At 56.5% G+C, this 20,026-nt stretch overlaps 1 protein-coding gene across 1 annotated transcript in view; it reads left to right on the top strand.

Moving 5' to 3' along the window:
• The first annotated feature begins 1,338 nt into the window (after positions 1-1,338).
• PSD2 (pleckstrin and Sec7 domain containing 2) overlaps positions 1,339-20,026 on the top strand; it is a 107,941-nt gene continuing 89,253 nt past the window's right edge. The window contains exon 1 of the mRNA XM_040976074.1: positions 1,339-1,351. The gene's annotated coding sequence lies outside the window, so the exon portion shown is untranslated. The remainder of the gene's footprint in view (positions 1,352-20,026) is intronic.

The raw sequence follows: 20,026 nt of genomic DNA, 5'->3' as shown, positions 1-20,026 counted from the left end.
ATCCTGGTGCTTATAGGTAGAGGATGGGGACCCCAGGTGCTGGCCCCCGAGTCACCCATCTGAGTGTACGAAACCAGCTGTTCCCTTTGCTGGCCTGTGTTTTGGGGTCTTTTTTTCTGCGTGTGAAGCAGGTGTTCATCTGTATCTGTCTAGAGGGATGGGTACCAGGTTTCAATAAGGTATTGGTGTGTCTGGCTAAGTTGTCATCCTTTCTGGAGGTTGGCAGGGAAGGGGCATGCTCTGAAAAAATGCTGGTGAGTTTGCTCCTGAGCTATCCCAGTACCAGGAACCACCACACTGGCTGCTGAATCTTGGAGCATGCCAGGCCAGCTAGAGTCCCCTTGATCTGTGCCCAAGGTCCCCCAAAGAGCAGCATAGCCCCTGAGGTGTACGAACGTGCTCTCAGCCATGGACGGATGTTGTAAGGTAAAACATTAATACATTGCATCACATTGGTGAGGAAAACTAAATGTAAATTAGATAATTAGAACAGGAGCTGGTGCCCGCTGCCTGGTGCTGCCACCTCCCACCTTGGAAGAGAAGTTATGAGAGCTGGTCCTGGGTGGGGGTTAGTTCCTGGTCTTGGGGAGATGTGGCTGCCTCCTGGAGCTCCGTTTGGTCTTTGGGAAAGGCGGGTCAAGAAGGGAGAGGTACTCTATCTGGGGGGTACAACATCTGCTTTGGAGCAGATGTTGGAAGCAGAGCCCTGGGTGTGGGCCCAGGTTCTGCCGGGATGGGGAGGGGGGTCCCTGGGTCATTGTCTTTCACTTGCCAAGCTATTGTTAACTTGTACATCTGCAAAGGAGGGCTCCTGAGGGGCTCCCTTCTAGGACCCCAGCAGGGAAGGAAGAGCATAGTGTTGAACCAGCTTGAGCCTGCACATAGTAGGTATTCTTACAATAGCCTGGACACATCCCAGCCCTCACCCCAACCCTTCCCCCTCCCCCAAACTTTTACAGCCAGCTGCTCTTGCATAGGGGGTCCTGGGGCTGGATGTCCTTGGGGTGGGGAAAGCGACTTAGGCTCACACAAAGGGTCCCAAGACACACTCTGCTGAGGTGTAGGGGTAGGTTGACTAACCCCAATGTCTCCCTCTGCCCTGAGCTCTGCTGTACAGTCTCAAGAGGGGCTGTGGCTTGCTTCCTTTGCCTGTACCTGCCACACACTGGGTGCTGGGACCCAGGCGAAGTCACTGTGGAGCCAGGGCACTCTAATCAGAGAGTTGCTGGGGGAGTTGGCTGGAGCTGGGCAGGTAGCCGGGCAGCAGGCGCAGCAGCAGGGAGGCTGCGATGGCCAGGCCGGCAGTGGGCCCCCGCAGTATGTGCGCTGAGGGGGCGGGAGCAAGGAGCCGGTGAGTCACCGTTTCTGGGCTGGGCAGGCGGCAGCGGCTGCGGAGCGGAGCGGGGGGCGCATTCCTGGCTGGCAGGGCGGCCGGCACTAATGTCTTTCCCACATGGCCCCGAGTTCCCCGCTCGGCACGATCACACGGGCAAGGCGCTCCCGCGGCCACCCCCGCCCCAGCTGCCGCCTTCCCACAGCGAGGGAGGGAGGGAGCGCGCCGAGCCCCACGGCGCTGCCCTTGCCAGGCCCCGCGGGGGGCTCAGCGTGGCCTGCCTAGGCCCCGGTACCCCACACCATTCGCACCGGGTGCTAGGAAAGGGGCAGCTGCGGGCAAAAGCAAAGCAAGGCCGAGCCTGTAAAACGGCAGGAGGAAGGAGGCCTGGAGTGGCCGTGGACTTCGGCCATGTCCCAGCCTCTGGTCCCGCTTCACTCATGCGGCCCCAGGTTAGGCCAGGGCACTGAGGCTCGCCCTCTCCCTCCCCGCCTTCCTGACTTCCGGTTACTGGGTGGGGTGGGATGGAGTAGGGTGGGGTGGTGTGGCAGTAGGGTGGGGTGGGGTGGCGGTGAGGACCGTTTGAAGCAGAGGCGCATCCGGTGGGGGTCTGGAGAGGGCAGCTCGTGCAAGAGGCCCCACCTAGTCCCTGGTTGCAGGGGGTGGAGGATGGCCCTGGCCAAACTTGGGAGGTGCGGACTTGAAACGCTGCTCTCCCACGCAGCCCCTGTCGCAGGGCCAGGCCTCTGGGGGAAACTGAGGCTGCTGCGGGGGAGGGCCACCCAGAGCTCCCTGCCTGGTGGGGGAAGCTGGCGGGTGTCCCTCCCACCTGGGCTCAGAGGCGCTAATAAAGCAGGGAGTGAGTCACTAAAGAGAGTGAGCTGAGACCACCCCCAGATGTAAGATGAGACCACCCTCCTCTTACCCCTCCTTCCTCCCCCTCAGTTACCTACATTTCATCTCCTACCCCTTGGCCAGGCCAGTCATGATTCCTGACCTAGCTGACCATGTTGCCGCCCAGGACCATTATCCTCATAGTTGGTTGGCAGTGGGCCCACGGGGGAGCTCCTTATCCCAGGACAGGTCCAGAGCCCCTGAGGACCAACATCTGGACTTTCCAGCAGCCCTGAGCCCTGGGCTATGGTCACAGCCCTGGGGCTGGAGGGGTGGGCAAAGAGCCCAGGCCACCCTGAAGTTCCCCCCACCCCTACCTTTGTCTGGCCTTGCTCAGGCCACCATGACGACACAGGGTATGTACGTGCTCCTAGCTTCCGCTGTTCCTGACCTCCAGCCAGCATGGGACTTGGGTCTGTCATGCTCTAGATGGAGGGGCAAACAGCACCTTGAGTCTGTGTGTTTATGCGTGTGTGAATTGTGAGAGCACACATGTGTGCCCACGAGTGCGTATGTGAGCATGTGCATGCAGGTATATATGCATGTGTGTGAGTGTGTGCCTACGCATACGTGTGCATCCTTGCTCCAGTCCTGGATCTGTTTGGGCCACCTTGAGTATTTGACTGAATGTGCAACTCGCTGTCTCCAAGTGGGTCTCAGTATTGCAGGGAGCTTGGGAGGGAATGTCTCTGTGTGTCTATCTATTTGTCCTTTCTCTGTGTGGGTCTTCCTGCATGACTGTGTGTGGCTGTTTCTCCTGGCCCCATCCACAGGGTCCCTGACTCCTGGTGAGCATCCATGGCCACCACCAGAAGCCACAGGGTTAGGAATGCTAGCCTAGGAGGGGGGATATTGGAAGGGGTAAAGGGCCAGCCCACCCACCCACCCACCTGCCTGCCTGCTTGCTATTTCCCAAATGGAATAGACTGGCTGGGTGGGCAGTACGGGGAGGGGCCGCCACGGGAGAGGGAAAAGGGGGGCCCAGGAGGGAGGGGAGCCTGCTCAGCAGTCCCCTGCCTGCTCCCTCTGCTCCTAGCCCCTCGCCTCCTGGCAAGAGCTTATTTGCATGGTATTTACATTTCATTTGCATCGTGTTCAATTAAAAACCTGACCAGCTCCCGCCTGCCTGGCGCTGCCTGCCCAGCCTGGTGAAAATGTTGGTTGGGCACTGCCGTCTTCCCCCCCAGCCCCCCACAGACTGACCAACATGGGAGGGGTCCTGCCTCAGTGAGATGGTGGAGTCACCCACTCGAGAAGGGAGCCCACTAGAGGTACAGATGGAGGAACAGAGGTGCAGAAAGGCCTCAGGGCTGGTCTCCCACAGAGCCAGCCAGAGGTCAGCAGTGACAGCTGTGCTTTATGGAACAGCCACTACGCCAGCACCTGGTGTGGAGTGTCTCACTGGGACACCCCTCCTAGATGACCCCCACTTCACAGATGAGAAGACCAAGGCTGGCCAGGGGAAGCCCAAGGCTCCCCCGCCCTCCTGAGTTCACACCTTTCCCTTGTGACTAACAAGTTCCATATCCCTGATCTTGACTCAATAGGCCAAGCCTCCCTTTAGATGAGACAAGGTTCATGAGATCTAGGATGGGCCACTCCTGGCTTTTGTTCATTTATTACCTGTTTGAAAGGCAGGATTACAGAGATCTTCCATCTGCTGGTTCACTCCCCAAATGGTCACAATGGACAGAACTGGAAGCCTCATTTAGGCTTTCCAAATACTTGGCCCATCCTTTCCTGCTTTCCCAGGTGCATTAGCAGGAAGCAAGATGAGAACTGGAGCTGCCAGGACTTGAGCAGGTGCCCCTATGGGATACAGGTGGTACAAACTGGGGCTTTATCTGCTATATGTGCTCCCCCTGCTCCTTTCCTCCATTCATCAAGTGGTGAGTGCAAGTAAAAAGAGAACATTTGAAACAAAGAAAAAACAGTGCCTTTCTGGAGTCCCTTCATTTAGGACAGAGCTGAAGTTAGCATTGGAAAAGGAGTTGGGCTCCTCAGGCTCACCTTAGAGGGGCACTTCAGGAACCAGAAGGCCACCCAAGCACCAGGGTGCGTTGGTGCTGACCCCTTCTTCCTCCACCATCAGCTTTGGGGCTCTGAGGGGATACACCCTCAATCTGGGGACCCTGGGCAGTCAGTATTGCCCCTCCCTGTAACAAGGACTAGTGTCACCCAGGCCTGTTAGGTCCCACTGAATCCCAGGGCTCTGCTTAGAATGACCTCAAGAAGCATTGTTTGTGATAGCCATATGCAGATTTCTTCCCCCAAGTTAAAGATAGCTGCCAACTTGTGAAGGCAGTGAGGGGAAGAGGGGAACCCATCCTCTGGCACTTGAAGTGAAACACTTTTCTTTGAGGCTGAAAAGGAGCTAGGAGGTTCCCTTTTTTTTTTTCAAGATTTATTTTATTTTGATTGGAAAGGTGGATATACAGAGAGGAGAAACAGAGAGAAAGATCTTCCATCCCATGGTTTATTGCCAAAGCGGCCACAACGGCTGAAGCTGAGCCAATCCCAAGCCAGGAGCTAGAAGCTTCTTCCGAGTCTCCCACGCGAGTACAGGGTCCCAAAGCTTTGGGATGTCCTTGACTGCATTCCCAGGCCACAGGCAGAGAGCTGGATGGGAAGCAGGGCTGCCGGGATACGAACTAACGCCTATATTGCATCCTGGCGCCCATATAGGATCCCGGTGCATTGAAGGCGAAGACTTTAACCACTATGCTATCACACCAGGCCCTCTCATGTTTTTCTTAAGACATTGTGTGCAGTCGCTGTTGCTTGCATCCTAAAATTCTGGGCAAATCAGGCCACCTCAGCCAGTCCCTGCCTTCCAGCCTGTGTTTACATGGTGCTTCACCTGGAGTCAGCCCTGTGCTGAGCAGCGCACCACGCCAGCCCTCCCTCAACTCCATCCCTTCAGGTGCCTCCCTGCTGTTCTGTGCCCACCCTTCTCTCCTGACTGCTATGGAATGTTGTACCCTCAGCCTGCCTGGTACCCAGGATCTGTGCCCACAACTGCAGGGCTGTTGCTGTGTCTTGGACTTGTGTCTCAGAGTGTCGGCAATGGAAGAGAGAGAAACTAGAGCAGAGTGGCTTGAAACTTAGTTTTGACCTTGGGCAGCCGAGGTCCAGGTTCTACCCCATCTGTGCAATTGCTGGACCAGCCATTTCTCTTCTGATTTGTTCCTTCCTCCTCTTCTGTTTGTTTTTATTACTAATTGACATAAAATTGTACCAATTTATAGAGTGCATGTGATGTTTCTATAAATGTGTAAATTGAGAGCTTCCTGCTCTTTTTTGTTTAAACAGAATTATGTATGTGTTTGGAAGGCAGAGTTACAGAGGTCTTCCATCCCCAGGCTCACTCCCCACATGGCTTCAGTGGCTAGAGCCGGGCCCAGCTGGAATCAGGAGCTTCTCCCAGGTTTCCTACACGGGTGAAGGAGTCCAGGGACTTGGGCCATCTTCCACTGCTTTCTCAGATGCATCGCAGGGAATTGCTTGAAAAATGGAACAGCCTGGGCCCAGTACATTAGCTTAGAGACTGAAGGCCTCACCTTGCATGTGCTAGGATCCCATATGGGCACCGGTTCTAATCCTGGCCACTCTGTTTCCCATCCAGCTCCCTGCTTGTGGCCTGGGAAAGCAGTTGAGCTCAGCTCCAGCTGTTGTGGCCATTTGGAAGAGGGAAGATCTTCCTGTCTGTCTTTCCTCCTCTCTGTATATCTGACTTTCCAATAAAAATAAATAAATCTTTTTTAAAAATGCATTTGTTTATTTGAAAGGCTCAGTGACAGAGAGGGAGAGGGGAAAAAGAGAGAAGAAAAGGGAGACACAGGGAGAACGTCTGTTTCACTCCCCAAAGGCTATAGCACACGGGCTATGCCAGGGCGAAGACAGGAACTTCTGCGTTCCCCACTTGCGTGCAGAGGGCCAAGCACTTGAACTATCTTCCACTGCTTTCCCAGATGCATTGCAGGGATCTAGAACAGATGGGATTTGAATCTGTGCCCGTGTGGGATGCTGGCCACCAGTGGCAGCTTTACGCACCACACCACAGCATTGAATGCCACTTTTTTTCTTTTTCTTCTCTCTCTCTCTTTTTAATTTTCTTTCTTGTGAGAGAGAGATGGAAGGAGGAACGGAGAGAGGGAGGTTTAAAAAATAAAATAGGGCCAGGCATAAAGTCCTCACCTTGCATGTGCCAGGATCCCATATGGGCGCCAGTGCTAATCCCAGCGGCCCCGCTTCCTATCCAGCTCCCTGCTTGTGGTCTGGAAAATCAGTCAAGGACAGCCAAATCTGTGGGACTCTACCTGCGTAGATGACCTGGAAGAGGCTCTGGCTTCCTGGCTTTAGATTGACTTAGCTCGGGCTGTTGCAGCCATTTGGGGAGTGAATCAGCAGATGGAAGATCTTCCTCTCTGTTTCTCCTCCTCTCTGTATATCTGACTTTCCAATAAAAATAAATCTTTAAAAATAATAAAATAAAGCAGCAGCTGGCACCATGGCACAGCAGTTTTAGCTGCAACACCAGTATTCCACATAAGTACTGGTTTGAGTCCTGGATGTTCCACTTCTGATCTAGCTCCCTGCTAACGCTCCTGGGGAAGCAGTGGAGGATGAACCCCTGTACCCATGTGGAGAATTCAGATGGAATTCCTGCTTCCTGTCTTTAGTCTCATTTCCATCATTTGGAGAGTAAAACCAGCAGGTGGAAGATCTGCCTTTTTGTCTCTCTCTCTCTCTCTAACCCTGCTTTTAAAAATAATAGTAACAACAATAAAATAAAAATAAAAAATAAATGGATGATGGATGGGGCGGACATTTGGCACTGCAGTTAAGTTGCTGCTTGGTATACCTGCATCCCATAGAGCATCCTTGGGTTCGGATCCGTGTTGTATTCTGATTCCAGCTTCCTTCTATGCACACCCCAGTAGGAAGCAGAAGAGCAGGAGGAAGTGGCTGGTTTCCTGCCACCCACAAGGGAGACTCAAGTTGGGTTCTGGGATTCTGTCCTCAGCCTGTCCTAAGCCTGACTGCATGGGGCATTTGGGAGATTGAACCAGCAGATGGGAGATTTCTGTGTCTACCTTTTAAATAAATTACCCACATAAGCAAGTACGTGCATGTGAAACGAGGGTGTTGGGGGAACTGAGTGAGTTTGTATGCAGGTACAGGTGAGAAAATTCAAGCACAGTCAGGCTACAGGTGTTTCCTGGGCATCTGCCCAGAGCTGAAGGTTTAACTGGGCAGCACCCACAGGCGTTGGTCCCTTCCTTACAGTAAACTTAGCTGGGATCAGCCAATCAGGAGAAGGGGCCCTCCCAGCATTCCCGTCTCCCACCCCAGCTCTCTGAGCTCCCTTTACTTCCATAGCTTGGTGGGCCCTGGGTGGGGGAGGAGATCTGGTCATCCCCTCCCCCCTCTGTTGTCCCTTAGTCCCTTCGAGCCAGCCAGCAAGCCAGCACAGCCTCTGAGTTAATCTCCTTGCCCGTCAGGGGGTGACAGGAGGTGTCTGTCATTCGGAGGCCAGGCCGTCAGCCGTGCCGGCTAATTGGGGCGCAGGCGCTGCGAGCACGGGAAATGGCCGGAGGGAAGGAGGAGGAAGGAGGCAAGGCAGGCGTCCTCACCTCCTCCGTGCCTGCTTGGGGGCTGATCCACAGGCTCCGTGGGGGGTAGGGGAAGGCCAACCAGAAGAGGAAGGGGCTGGGAGATGAGGACTCTGTGACCTTGGCCACCTTGCCTGTCCTCTCTCGGAGCTACACAATATTAATCACAATCATATCAGAAAGCCTTTGGTGAGCAATTACTGTGTAAATCACATGCCTGTTGAAAACCTCCAGTGGTTTTCTAGTGCCTTTAGGAATTCAAGCCCCACTCCTCCCAAGGTCCTTGAGCTCTCTCCAAGGACCCAAGCCTCTGTGCTGGGTCCCCAGAGTAAGCTCTTCCTGCCCCAGGGCCTTTGCACTTCCTGCAGCTGCTCCCCAAGCACTCTCAGCTCAAGAGAGGCTACCTTTCTTTATCCACCATACCCCAGATCACTCCCTCCCACCTCTAGTTACCAGCTTCTGTCACCCTGTGACATTATCCTATTTATACCTCCACAGTCTGTCAGACTGAGCCACTGCTTCGTTTCAGGTTCTGGTTCATTGTCAGTCTCCACACGGTACCCCTACCCCTTTGCCTTTAGAAGACCCTGTCTGGAAAACTGCTGAGATCCCACACCTGGAATAAGGCTGGGCCCCCAGAAGGCCCTTCATTAAATCAGTTGAATTCAGGGACAAACCTTGGATGAAGTGCTTAAAACAGTGCTTGTGACACCCCTATCATATAGCACACAGGGCTGGGAGATGAGTTCAGCTCTGTTTCTGATGCCAGCTGCCTGCTCATGGGCACCCTGGGAGGCAGCAGGTGACGGCTCAAGTATTGGAGTCTCTGTCACCCTTAGAGGAGAGCCAGATAGAGTACCTGGCCCCTGCTAGTGTAGGCTTCTGGAGGAATGAACCAGTGCCTGGAAGATCTCTTTGTTTGCTTGCTTGTTTTAAAGATTTATACAGAGAGGAGGAGAGACAAAGGGTAAGATCTTCCATCCGATGATTCACTCCCCAAGTGACCGCAATGGCCGGTGCTGCCCCAATCCAAAGCCAGGAGCCTGGAACTTTCTTCTGGGTTTCCTACGCAGGTGCAGGGTCCCAAGGCTTTGGGCTGTCCTCGAATGCTTTCCCAGGCCACAAGCAGGGAGCTGGATGGGAAGTGGAGCTGCCGGGATTAGAACCAGCGCCCATATGGGATCCTGGCGCATTCAAGGTGCAGACCTTAGCCGCTAGGCCACAGTGCCAGGTCCAGGAAGATCTCTTTCCATTTTTCTCTTTCTCTCTCAGACTTTTGAATAAATAGTAATTATAAAAATTAGTAAATGAAATCCAGGCATTTTATGGAATGCTTCCCCTAACTTGACATGAACTTGCTATTCTGGCTGGACATGACTAAGTATAGGAATTGGGATGCACACAGGGCCCAGGGCCCTGGCTGCCTAAGGGTCCTGGACACATTGTCCAAGAAGTGAAGACCAGGGGCTGGGAGAGGCCACACCAGGGGAGAGCTCAGCTAAGCAGTTTCAGGAGGGAACAGAGTTCTGTGTGCTATGCAGACAGGTGGGTGGACAGCACTGACACAGGACATGGTGTCTCTACTGTGCCTGGTTCACTGTGCCTGGAAGCAAGCATGGATGGGCAGGTGAGGGAGGCCAGGCAGGCAGGACCTCCAGGCCTTGCTGTGTCCCTATCTCCCTCTGTCCCCCATGCTCTGGGGAAGTTGCTGGCCACTGCCTTTCAGTGGCTGTTGCCTTTTCACTTTCTCTACCTACCCTTTGATGCCCAGTTGCCTGGCTGCTTCCTCCAGGGATGGCTCCCTGATTAGTGCTGGTCCACAGTCCAACAGAGGTCTCTCCCGTCACTTGCCAATGGTTGGTGCACATTCTCCAGGATTTCAGCAATCTCAGCCTGAGTTGGAGAAGGGGCATGACTGGGCGACCAGATGCTTCTGCCAGGCCCTGTCCTCAAGTGAGCCTCTCAAATCCCACGATATACATCACAACGATGACTCGTCCAATCAGCACAGGCTGTTGGCCTTTGCTAGCTCACAAGGGTCATGCCTCTTCATCCCATCCCAGGTGCCAAGGTGCAGGCTGGGAGCAGGCTAGGTCCAGACTGTCCTTTCTCCCAGCAGGATGAGATCAGAACCACAGTACTTTTTGGTCCTTGTTGCTATCCTATTATGGTCCCTCCATGTCTTCTTGTCCTCCCTTTCCTTCTAGTGCAAGCAGTTCTAGCACAGGGGCAGGAAGGCATGTGAGGTCAGTGGGAGGCAGTCGGATCGGAGTGAGGATCCTGAAGACATAGTCCAGCCATCCCTCGGCACCAGTGCCCGCCTTCCCTCCTCCACTTCTGTGGCCCTGCCTGCCACCCCTCCCCTCCCCATATACTCCCAGGAAGTGCTGGAAGCCAGGGAACCCCAGGGTGGGGGCAGGAGGCAGGCAACTTGCATTTCCCTGCAGCTCCACCCTTTGCTTTGGGTCAGCAGGTGTACAGGGAGAAGAACAGGCCTCTGAGCATTTTGCTGTTGTGTGAACAGCATGCAAAGTGGATGTAAATATTATGCAAAGCAGAACTTTTGCTAGTCACCAGTACTCAGGTGCTCTGAAATGAAACGGGGACCCAGAATCCAAGAACACGGACAGAGGTGAGGACGGCCATCACGGCTGCTTTGTGGAGGGAATGGATGCCTTGTTCCAGCAGTGCATCCCTCCACCCCAGTGTTCCCACCAAGTGTCCTTCCTCGCAGACCCAGGCACGGGGCAAGCCAAAAGCCACCAGCGCAGGACAGCAGGGGCCAGTGATGAGTCACTGTGCTTTTAGTGGCTCAGGAGACCAGACAGAATGTTGGAATTGTGCAGCTCTGGCCTCGATCAGACCTGGCTTGGCTTCCCCAAGCAGCTTCACTGCTGTGAGACCTTGGGCCAGGCACACTACCTCTAACAAGCTAATGGTGGTTTGCGTTCTCACAGGTTGTTGTAAGGACTCTGACATGGAGGGATGGGACAGGGTACATTCCTGCACAAGGCTCCCTGAATGAAAACTGCATCTGTCTGGTAGCCACTTGATCCCAGCACCTTCTCCTGCCTTGCTTAGTACGCCACACCAGAAGTCTGGGCAGCCTTGATTCCAGGACAGCTGTGCTCATGGGGTATGTGGGCACTTCCAGGGGGCAGGGCAGGAAGGCAAGCTCACACTGAGACCTCCTGGCATACAATTTGGTCATGTATTTAGGGTGCTAGGCAGGCAGGGGAGTGGAGGCAATGCAAGGAGGAGCTTCTGCCCTGAGCAATGAAAAAAACTAGGCAGGGAGCAAGGGAGAGTCCAGGCAGCAAGAGGCAGGTGTGTGGAGTACACACAGTTGCCAGGGGCCTGTGTGATTATCCAAGTTTACTAAGCATCTCCTCTTAGCCAGGCTGGGTGCCAGACACTTCTCACACCTTACATCATGGTGGGTCTTCCGTCCACCCGCCTTTCTGTTCAAATGCTGGAGGAAATTGATCACAATATGCCCTCAGGCAGTTGGGGGTCCTGGCCTTCTCACCTCATAGCCTTCTCCTCAACCTCTATGCTTTCCCTTCCATGGTCAAGCTGGCTGCACTCTGTCCCTCGCCAAACCTCTCTTATTTCTGGCACCCTAACAACCAATTCCTCTGCTGAGACCACCAAGCCAGCATCATCTCCTCAACTCTTGTCCCTCTCTCCCATTTCCTGGGCTCCCTACTTGAATTTTTGCTTTCCTGTGGTGCCTATGGAGCTAGAAGGACCTGGCGGTGGTTCTTTGGCACAGCCAAATGAAGATAATGCCAGGAAGCCCTGCATCTCATAAAGAAGTGCCTGGGTTCAAATCCTGGCTCCCACTTCCAACCCAACTTCCTCCTGATGCACACCCTGATCCCCCTGATGCAAGAACTGGGGTCCCTGCCAGCCATGGGGGGAAGACCTGGACTTCTCAGGGCATCTGGGAAGAGAAGTGACAGTTGGGAGATTTCTTTTTCCCTTTCTGCCTTTGAATAAACAAATGTAAAAAAAAAAAAAGTCGGACCTTGTCAGTCCCAGCTTAAAACCCACTGAAGACCAAACACAATAGGAACTCAACCCACCCCACCTCCTGTGCCCTCCACCTGGCCAACTCCACCCACCCCTTTGCTTGCTGGGTTGGCACTTCCTGGTCTTTCAGGCCTCTGCTCAGATGTTACCTCCTCAAAGAGGCCTTCCCTGACTACAATAGCTCCACAGGGTCCCCTCCTTGAAGCTTGTCTCCCATGCCACCTCTTGATGGCTCCAGGGCTCTTGAACTCGCTGAAGCCATTTTGCCCAACTGCTTGTTTACTTCATGATGTTCCAACCAGAACGGGCTGGGGAGAAGCCTTTGTTCTCTGGCATCCCTGCCATCTAAACAGTGCCTGGCCCTTCGTAGACACCCAATAAACATCTAAAGCAGTGTGCTGCATGAGCCCGGGAGACCCGGCCCCCTAGCTGCTGCCTCAGTTGCCTTTCTCTGCTGTGCTCTGCCGCCTTCTCCCAGCATCCCAGGGAGACTCCAGATGAGATCAGGCATGGCAAGACGCTCCCTCAGAGGGAGGAAGGGCACGATGCCCAACGAGGGATGAGGTCAGTGCAGCAGGCACCTCTCCTGGCGGCCACAGAGGCCCTGGGCCGAACCCCTGCCCCAGCACAGGATCCTAGGAGGGCCAGGACGGGAGAGCGACGCACCCCTTTCTCCGGTGGGAAGCTTCTCCCGGCGGGGCCTCCTCTTCCCCCCCACCCCTCCCCGGGGAGGCAGGTGGAGCTGCGTCCTCATCTTTGTTCCCATCTGGAGCGCGTTTGGCGCGGCGTGGCGGGGGCGGGGCTGCGCCCCCGCGGTGCCCGGAGAGACGGGCCCGCCCGCTTATCTGATCTGCGGCTAATTGAAACTCCCTGCTCGCGAAGGTCAGCTCGGTCCCCTGACAGCTGCCGAGCCGAGCCGGGCCGGATGGAAAACCCGGGCTGTGCAGGGCCCGGCGGGGCGCGGGGGAGGGGTTGCGGGGGGCTGCCTCTGCGGCAAAGTAGACAAAGGCGGCCCCTCCCTCCCCGCGCGCACTGCTGGGGGTCGCCAGAGGTAGCGGCCTTCGCCCTCGCCCCGCGGGGCGCCCTAGCCAGGGTCACGTGGCCTGAGGCTACAGCAGAAGGGGGGGACGTCCTTAATCCCTGGGCGCCCTACCACCCGGCTCCCACGCCGGGGCCCCGTCTGGGGTCTCTGAGAGAGTCACCCCCAACTTCCTGCCCCCACCCCGCCTCCACGCCCCGGCTCTGAGACTTCCTGCCTCCCCGGCTCCGGGCTGCTCGGGCTGTGGGAAGCTGGCGGGGCGGGGGCGGCCCAGTCCCCTCCCCCTGTGCACTCGATGGGGGGCTGGGGGTCCGAGAGGAAGTGTGCACGGTGGGGGGCACGGCCCGGCCCCGGGGCCGCCATCCGGTAGGGCAGGTGCGGCCTCTGTCCAGGGAGGGCGGGCGGGCGGGAAGCCTGTTGCTAATGGCGCTGGAGTGGCCTGTGCTGGGGGAGCGCCGCGGGGGGTCCCGTTTCCAGGGTTCCGAGTGCGGATGCGGCGAGTCGTGCAGACTCCAACCCCGCCCGCCGCGTGCTAGGCAGGCCCAGGCTGTGCGCGGCCCGCACGTGGCTCCCTCACCTGCCGCCGCTTTGCCTAGACTGCGGCGCAGGGGCGTTCCTAGTCGTTGGCTCCTGGTCCCTGGGCCTAAGCGCGGCTCCCAAAGTCGCATCTCCCCCCGCCCTGCTTTTCTAAGGCCTCAGTTTTCCAGCCAGGAAGAAACAATCTCAGTCCAGTGGTCGGAATTATTTGCTAAGCGCATGATAAAGCGTCCAAACACCTAAGCCTCCCAACTATTCCATCTCTCTGACGAGCAAGCTGAGGTGTGGGCAGCCTGGGACTTGGCTAGTCACGCACAGCCACGCAGCTAGGGCGGGACCGAGAAAGTTGGACCGTGACGCCAGAGTCACGCGGGGGATCTTGTCTTGGCCAGAGCTCCCCACGTCGTGCGCCAATATAGGTCGACTTCCCCGGGGCCTCCGCAGGTGCTGCACGTCCCTCGGCGGCGTCTGGCCGCACGTGTCCCCGTCTTGGGGTTGGGCACGTGTGTCGTGGCGCAGTCCCGCGTGCCAGAGCCCGCGAATAGATACACAGTATAGCGCTCCGGTGCCCAGGTGCGATATTCCCGGTTGGGACCCGGCAGAGTCATATGGCTGGGGTCTGAGCCGCGGGCAGGGCGGAGCGGGGGCGGAGAACTCGGAGCCGAGTCCACGCGGGCCGCGGCGCCTGGGAGGCCGCAATCCGGGCGCCTGCAGCCGGCGAGGCGCGGGGTGACGCGCGGGGGCCCAGCTACCGTGACCTCCTCCGCGGTTGCCATGGAGACCGTGCACTATAAATAAAAAAAAAAAAAAGGAGGAGGAATTTCAAACCCGTTTTCTACGGAGCTTGGCGGGTGGGGGGAGGCAAGCTCTCTTTGAATCGAGTTTCCCATTTCACCTTCCCAGGCGGCAGGAGCGCTTCCCCCGCAGCCCAGCCGGGAAATTGCCGCCCCTCACGCCGCGTGGCGCCCCCCGAGGAAGCTAATTAGCGCAGCCCGGGGAGCTGGAGACAGGGGACCCGGCCCCGGGGGGCCAAGGCCCGCCTTCTGTGGGGAGGGGAAGGCGCCTACATATTGCCCCCTCTCCAATCTCTCCAGGCGCGCGCGCAGCCCGGTGCGGGCCGGGGCACGGGGCGCAGGCGGGAGGTCGCATCTGCAGCTTTGGCGCAATGAATCAGGCGCGGCCGCCGCCGCCGCCGCCGCCGAGCGCGTCTGGCATCCGGAGTCTCCCGGGATCGAAAATAATTTGGGCAAAGCGGTGGGAGGTGTGTGCGCGCGCGCTCCGAGGGGAGGACGGGGGAGCGGGCCGGGCGGTGCGCGGGGCGGGGGGAGGTGCCATCCAACAGCCCCGCTGTGGTGAGAACGGAGTTGACACTTCTTTCCTTTCCACTTACTGCGGCAAGTACCGCGAGGAAGCTTAACCCTGTCGCTGCTTGTGCTGGGCGAGGCGCCGCCAGCGCCCTCCGGAGGGCGCGCCTGGGCGGGGCGCAGGTGCGCGGACGCCTTGGGTCGGGCTGCTGCGGCCCCGCCGCGTTGTGTTTTCTGACTTATCACGCGGGCCACAGCCACCCGGACCGTCCTCCAACCGAACGCGCAGGGGTTCTTGTAGATGTGTCCCTTCGGCTTCCCTGAATCTGGCTACTGTTACTGTCGGTGCTAGGGCCTCAGTTTCCCCCAGAAATCCGAGAGGGCGGGAGATTCTTAAGTAGCAGCCGTCTTGTCAGTCCGGTGACCCTGGCTGTGTGACCCTCCAGCTTGGGGACGGGGTTGGGATGGGACAGGACTGCGGGAGCAGGAAAACCGGCCCTTGTCGCCTACCGCCAGCGCTCTGGGTGCCCTTCATCAAAATGGCCGGGTTCCTGTTTTTCCTCTGACGGCAGAAATGTCACTGCCGCTGCATTAAGCACGCTCGGCGGGAACTTGGTTTGGAGCGAGGAGCGAGGAGCTGGCGCACAGCCTTGCCAAGCTGCCTGCCGCAGGGGGGTGGGGGTGGGCGGGCTGGCCAGCCGGCCTGGCTGGGGTCAGCCTTTGTCTGCGAGGGACTCCCACCTTCCTGCCTGCTTCAGCCAGCCGCAGACTCCCCCACCTCCTAACCCCAGGCAGCTGAGTCCGTTGCTGCTGCCACCTTCCTTCCACCACCCCCTGCCAGTTTGGCGGTGAGGGGCAGGGTTCTGCTCAGTGTTGTGCTTGTCTGGTTCAGGGATTGCTGAGAGCAGTGTGAGGGGTGACTTATTTCTACCTCCCCCTCACATAACTGGGGTACCTCTGGAAGTAATGCATTGTCACCTCCCCATCAGCACTGCCTCAGGGTACCCCCTCCTCACTCCCCCAGGGCTTGGTGGGGGCAGGATGACTTCTTTACCCAGTGTCCTGGGCAAGGAGTCTCCCCAATCCTAAACCTTGGTGACAGTAGGGCCACTAGCCCCCCCCCCCATGCATATCAGCATGGGGGAAAAGCAGTTTGGTGATGGAGGGTCTGATTCAGGGTGTCTGGGGGTCATTCTGTCACCTGCCATGTTCACAGAACCCAGCCCTGCTGTCCTGCAGAGGCCAGCTGGGTGCCCCCACAACACCAGAGGTCTTGGGCTCTAGGGCATCACAGCACAGGCTGGGAGAGAAGGGATTGTGGGGATTATTTGGTGAGATGAGGACTCTGTGGTTAAGGATGTGGCTGTGGGACTGGAGAGGACCAGTTTCAGTCCTGGCCAATGTGTGCTGGAGGGCACGTGACCAAAGCAGTCTGTCCTTCCATTTCCCCAAATGAGGGTAACATTGATGGTGCCCTGTGGGACAAGTCTGCCAGGTGCTCAGTGACAAGCCACGAACAAGAGCCCTCATGATCATTGCTGTCACGTTTAGAACGAGGACTGGCAGTCAGCAGTGTGGCACACAGAGTTAAGCCGCCTCCTGCAATGCTGGCATCCCATATGGCTGCTCTGTTTCCAAACCACTTCCTTGCTAATGTGCCCGAAAAAGCAGCAGAAGATGGCCCAGGTGCTTGGGATCTGGCCACCCAGGTGGGAGGCCCCCAGTGGGTGGAGTTCGAGGCTTTTGCTTCAGACTGCGGAACCCCTTCCATTTGGGGATGCAATCAGCAAATGGAAGATCTCTCTATTTCTTTCTCCATCCCTCCATCTACCTAGTAACTCTGGTTTTCAGATAAGTATGTATGTTCTTTAAAGAATAAGAACTGAACTTGCTTTTGGTTCAGACCCTCTTTGGGCGGGTAGGTTGGGACAGCTGGGTGAGGCCAGACAGAGGACTAGCCTGTGCTCAGGCCTGTGTCTGTGGGCTCTTGGGGATGCTGGTTTCTGGTGGGTCACCCCCAGGGCTTGTGGTTGGCATGCAGGGAGGATCCTGGGGCCGACTCAGTGTGGACCTAGGGGAGGCGCATCACCCACTGGAGGCTTGCTGTGGGCAGGGGAGTGGTTTGTCCGAGCTCCTTCTTGAGATGGAGGCAGCAGAGGGTACCAGCTGCTTGGTGGGTCCCACTGATGCTTGCTGCCCATCTATTCCAGCCTGTACAAGTTCACACTGGCATGTTTGTCCTCAGGCTGCCTCCATACACACTCATGTGCATACTAGTCCCTGCCCACACATGTTACCCCATGTGTGCTACATACATGAGCCCTGCATGCACATACACACACTTAGGCAATACAGCACCCAGGTGCACACATACTTCGTACACCTGTTCCTAGGCCCTGTTACATGCTTGTATATGTACAGGTGCACATACATACTGATGCTTGTGTGCACTCTGTGCGCTGTACAGGATTTGCTCTTCCACCTGCTCATTTGTGTGTTTAGGGAATGTCAGAATAGGGCCATTGTTGTCACTACCCAAAGACAACAGAGGTCTCCTCAACCCCGGGACCCACATACCTGGTGTTGGGTTTAGTGACCACTGGCAGTGGCAGCTTGCCAATAGGAGTGCTAGTTTGAATCCTAGCTGCTCTGCTTCTGATGTAGCTCTTTGTGATCATGCCTGGGGAAGTAACCAAAAGGCCCAAGTATTTGCCACCCCGCCATCACCCATGTGGGAGACTTGGATGCAGTTCCAGGCCCCTGACTTTGGCTTTGCTGGCTTTCCTTGCCCAGTCCCAGGTGTTGCAGGTGACTCAGCTTTTCAAATAAATAAACAAATCTTTAAATAAATACACTGCACTCTTCCTGTCTGGAGAACAGATACATGCACTAGACATACAGGGAAGAATATCATGATAAATAATAACATTGTCAGCTCATGCTGTGTGCCTGGCACTGGTACCACACCTTCTGAGCTCCACAAGGTCCAGGGGGCTCCTGCATCTTGGAGGAACAGTCCCTATCACTGTAGGTGTCTGGGGAAGAGGGAGGGCTATGGCCCCAGGGCCCCACAGATGTGTGACATACCCCATAGGATGGTTCCGAGCTCCACCTATGGGTGGGGCCTCCTAGAGGCAGGGAGGAAGTGACATAGGTGCCTCTCATTGGCTTACAGATGCCACCTGCTCACTGTCCTCATGTGTCTGTGCCCAGGCACCCTCTGCTAAGGTCACAGGTCGTGTTGAGTAGGGCCCATCTTGACAACCTCCTGTGAATTTGGTGATCTTTGTAAAGATCATTGTGGTCGTGTTTTGAGATAGTGGGAGCTGAGGACTTGGACAGTTGCATTTTTGACAGCATTTAATTCTACTCTCAAGTGGCCAAGGTCATACACCCAGAGGTAGCATCCCAAATCTGCAGCACCAGGGCCCATGGTATCACCCACTCCATGGGGCAAGGATGTATGTGTACCCAAGTCCTGGTGGTCCCTCTTTACACCTCTTTGCTCCCTGTCTCCTGCTGGCACAGGGCCATCCACTGTCTCTTAGCAGGAAGAATTTGGCTCTTCTGGCCCTGGCTGCTGGCAACCTGTAAGTCCCTTATGCCATGGCATGGGCACCCAGAGCCATCCCCCGGGACTTGGTGGCTTACACTGTCCAAGCAGCCGACACTGACACAGTGCCTGGACCTGCACCTGGCAGTCAGTGTCTCAGAAACTGCCATAGGTGGGCGACTGCAGTTGCAGTGGGGGTGCAGCACAGGCCCCCTGTGTCACTGGGGACAGCTAAGATGAGGCAGGCCTATGCTAGCCTCTGTCTGTAGTCAGAACTTTCCCTCCATCCATGCAAGAGGTAGGGAGCCTTCAAGCCTGGCATGCTCCTCTGAACTTGGCTGAGAGGCCCTAAAAAAAGTCCCAATTCCTGGACTGAGCAGTGAAACCAGAATTCCCCCGTTTGGTGGAAGGGGCCCAGCCGCAATCCTAGAAGACCAAGCAGTTTTCAGCATGCAGAGTCCCTGACTCTGAGCCTTCGTTTTGCTCATCCAGAAGTGGGGAAGACAGTCTTGGAGGGCTCCTTGGGTTTCCCTGGGCACCCAACCCCTTATGTGGCCATTTGTGAGTTACCAAGCATTTCCTGGGCCTTCAGCACAAAAGCCTGACCTTCCCAGAGGAACAGAGCCAGGGAGGCTGCCTTGGCCTCAGTACCCCAGCTGGGGAGGGAGAGAGTGGAGAGTACCACTCTGAAGGCATGCCAGTAGGCTCTGAGGTGGCCAGAAGATTGGGGCCTCAGGCAGGACCCCTGCAAGGGTATGAGCCTGGTTTGCAGTCCCCACCCTTGCAGCCCATACCCAGGCCTTGGTGGAGGTGGGCAGGGGAGGATAGCTGATAGGGAGGGGTCCGGGGGGGGGGAGGCACCCCAGAGGCAGAAGGCAAGGACCTGGATGCAGGGGAGGGGAGGGCATTGGTCAGGGCTCTGCAGCCGAGATGAGAGGCCCAGGCAGGGTCTGTTGCAAGGGGTTTGCCGGTCCAGTTTCCCATCCCTCTCTGTTGGGCTCCCCCCACCCCCATTTTTTTAAAAAGTTTTAAATAAAAAAGATTTTCAGATTTTTTTTTATTGGAAAGTAAAATTTAGAGAGAAAGGAAGAAGCAGAGAGAAAGGTCTTCCACCTGCTGGTTCACTCCAAGTGGCTGCAAGGGCTGTAGCAAGCTGATCCAAGCCAGGATCTAAGAGCTTCTTTGAGGTCTCCCATATTGGTGGGTGCCGGATGCCAAGGCCCTGGGCCATCCTCGACTGCCCCCCTAGACCACCAACAGGATGGAGAGTGGGACAGCCAGGACGTGAATCAGCTCCTACACGGGACCCTGGCGCGTGTAAGAAGAGGATTCCAGCTGCTGGGCTACCGTGTTGGTCCCCCATCTTCTTCTTTTTTTTAAATTTAGTTATTTTTATTGGAAAGGCAGATACACAGAGAGGAGAGACAGAGAGGAAGATCTTCTGTCCGATGGTTTACTCCCAAAGCAGCTACAACGGCTGGAGCTGAGCCAATCCCAAGCCAGAAGCCAGAAGCTTCTTCTGGGTGTCCCATAGGGGTACAGGGTCCCAAGGCTTAAGGCCGTCCTTGACTGCTTTCCCAAGCCACAGGCAGGGAGCTGGATGGGAAGTGGGGCTGCTGGGATTAAAACTGGTGACCATATGAGATTCTGGCATGTTCAAGACAAGGATTTTAGCCGCTAGGCTATGGCGCTAGGCCCTCCCCCCACCTTCTAAAC

This window comes from Ochotona curzoniae, unplaced genomic scaffold (genome assembly GCF_017591425.1).
Source record: "Ochotona curzoniae isolate NIBS_2020 unplaced genomic scaffold, NIBS_Ocur_1.0 contig_1, whole genome shotgun sequence".
Lineage (NCBI taxonomy): Eukaryota > Metazoa > Chordata > Mammalia > Lagomorpha > Ochotonidae > Ochotona > Ochotona curzoniae.
The sequence above is the reverse complement of the archived record's forward strand: the minus strand, read 5'-3'. Positions and strand labels throughout refer to the sequence as shown.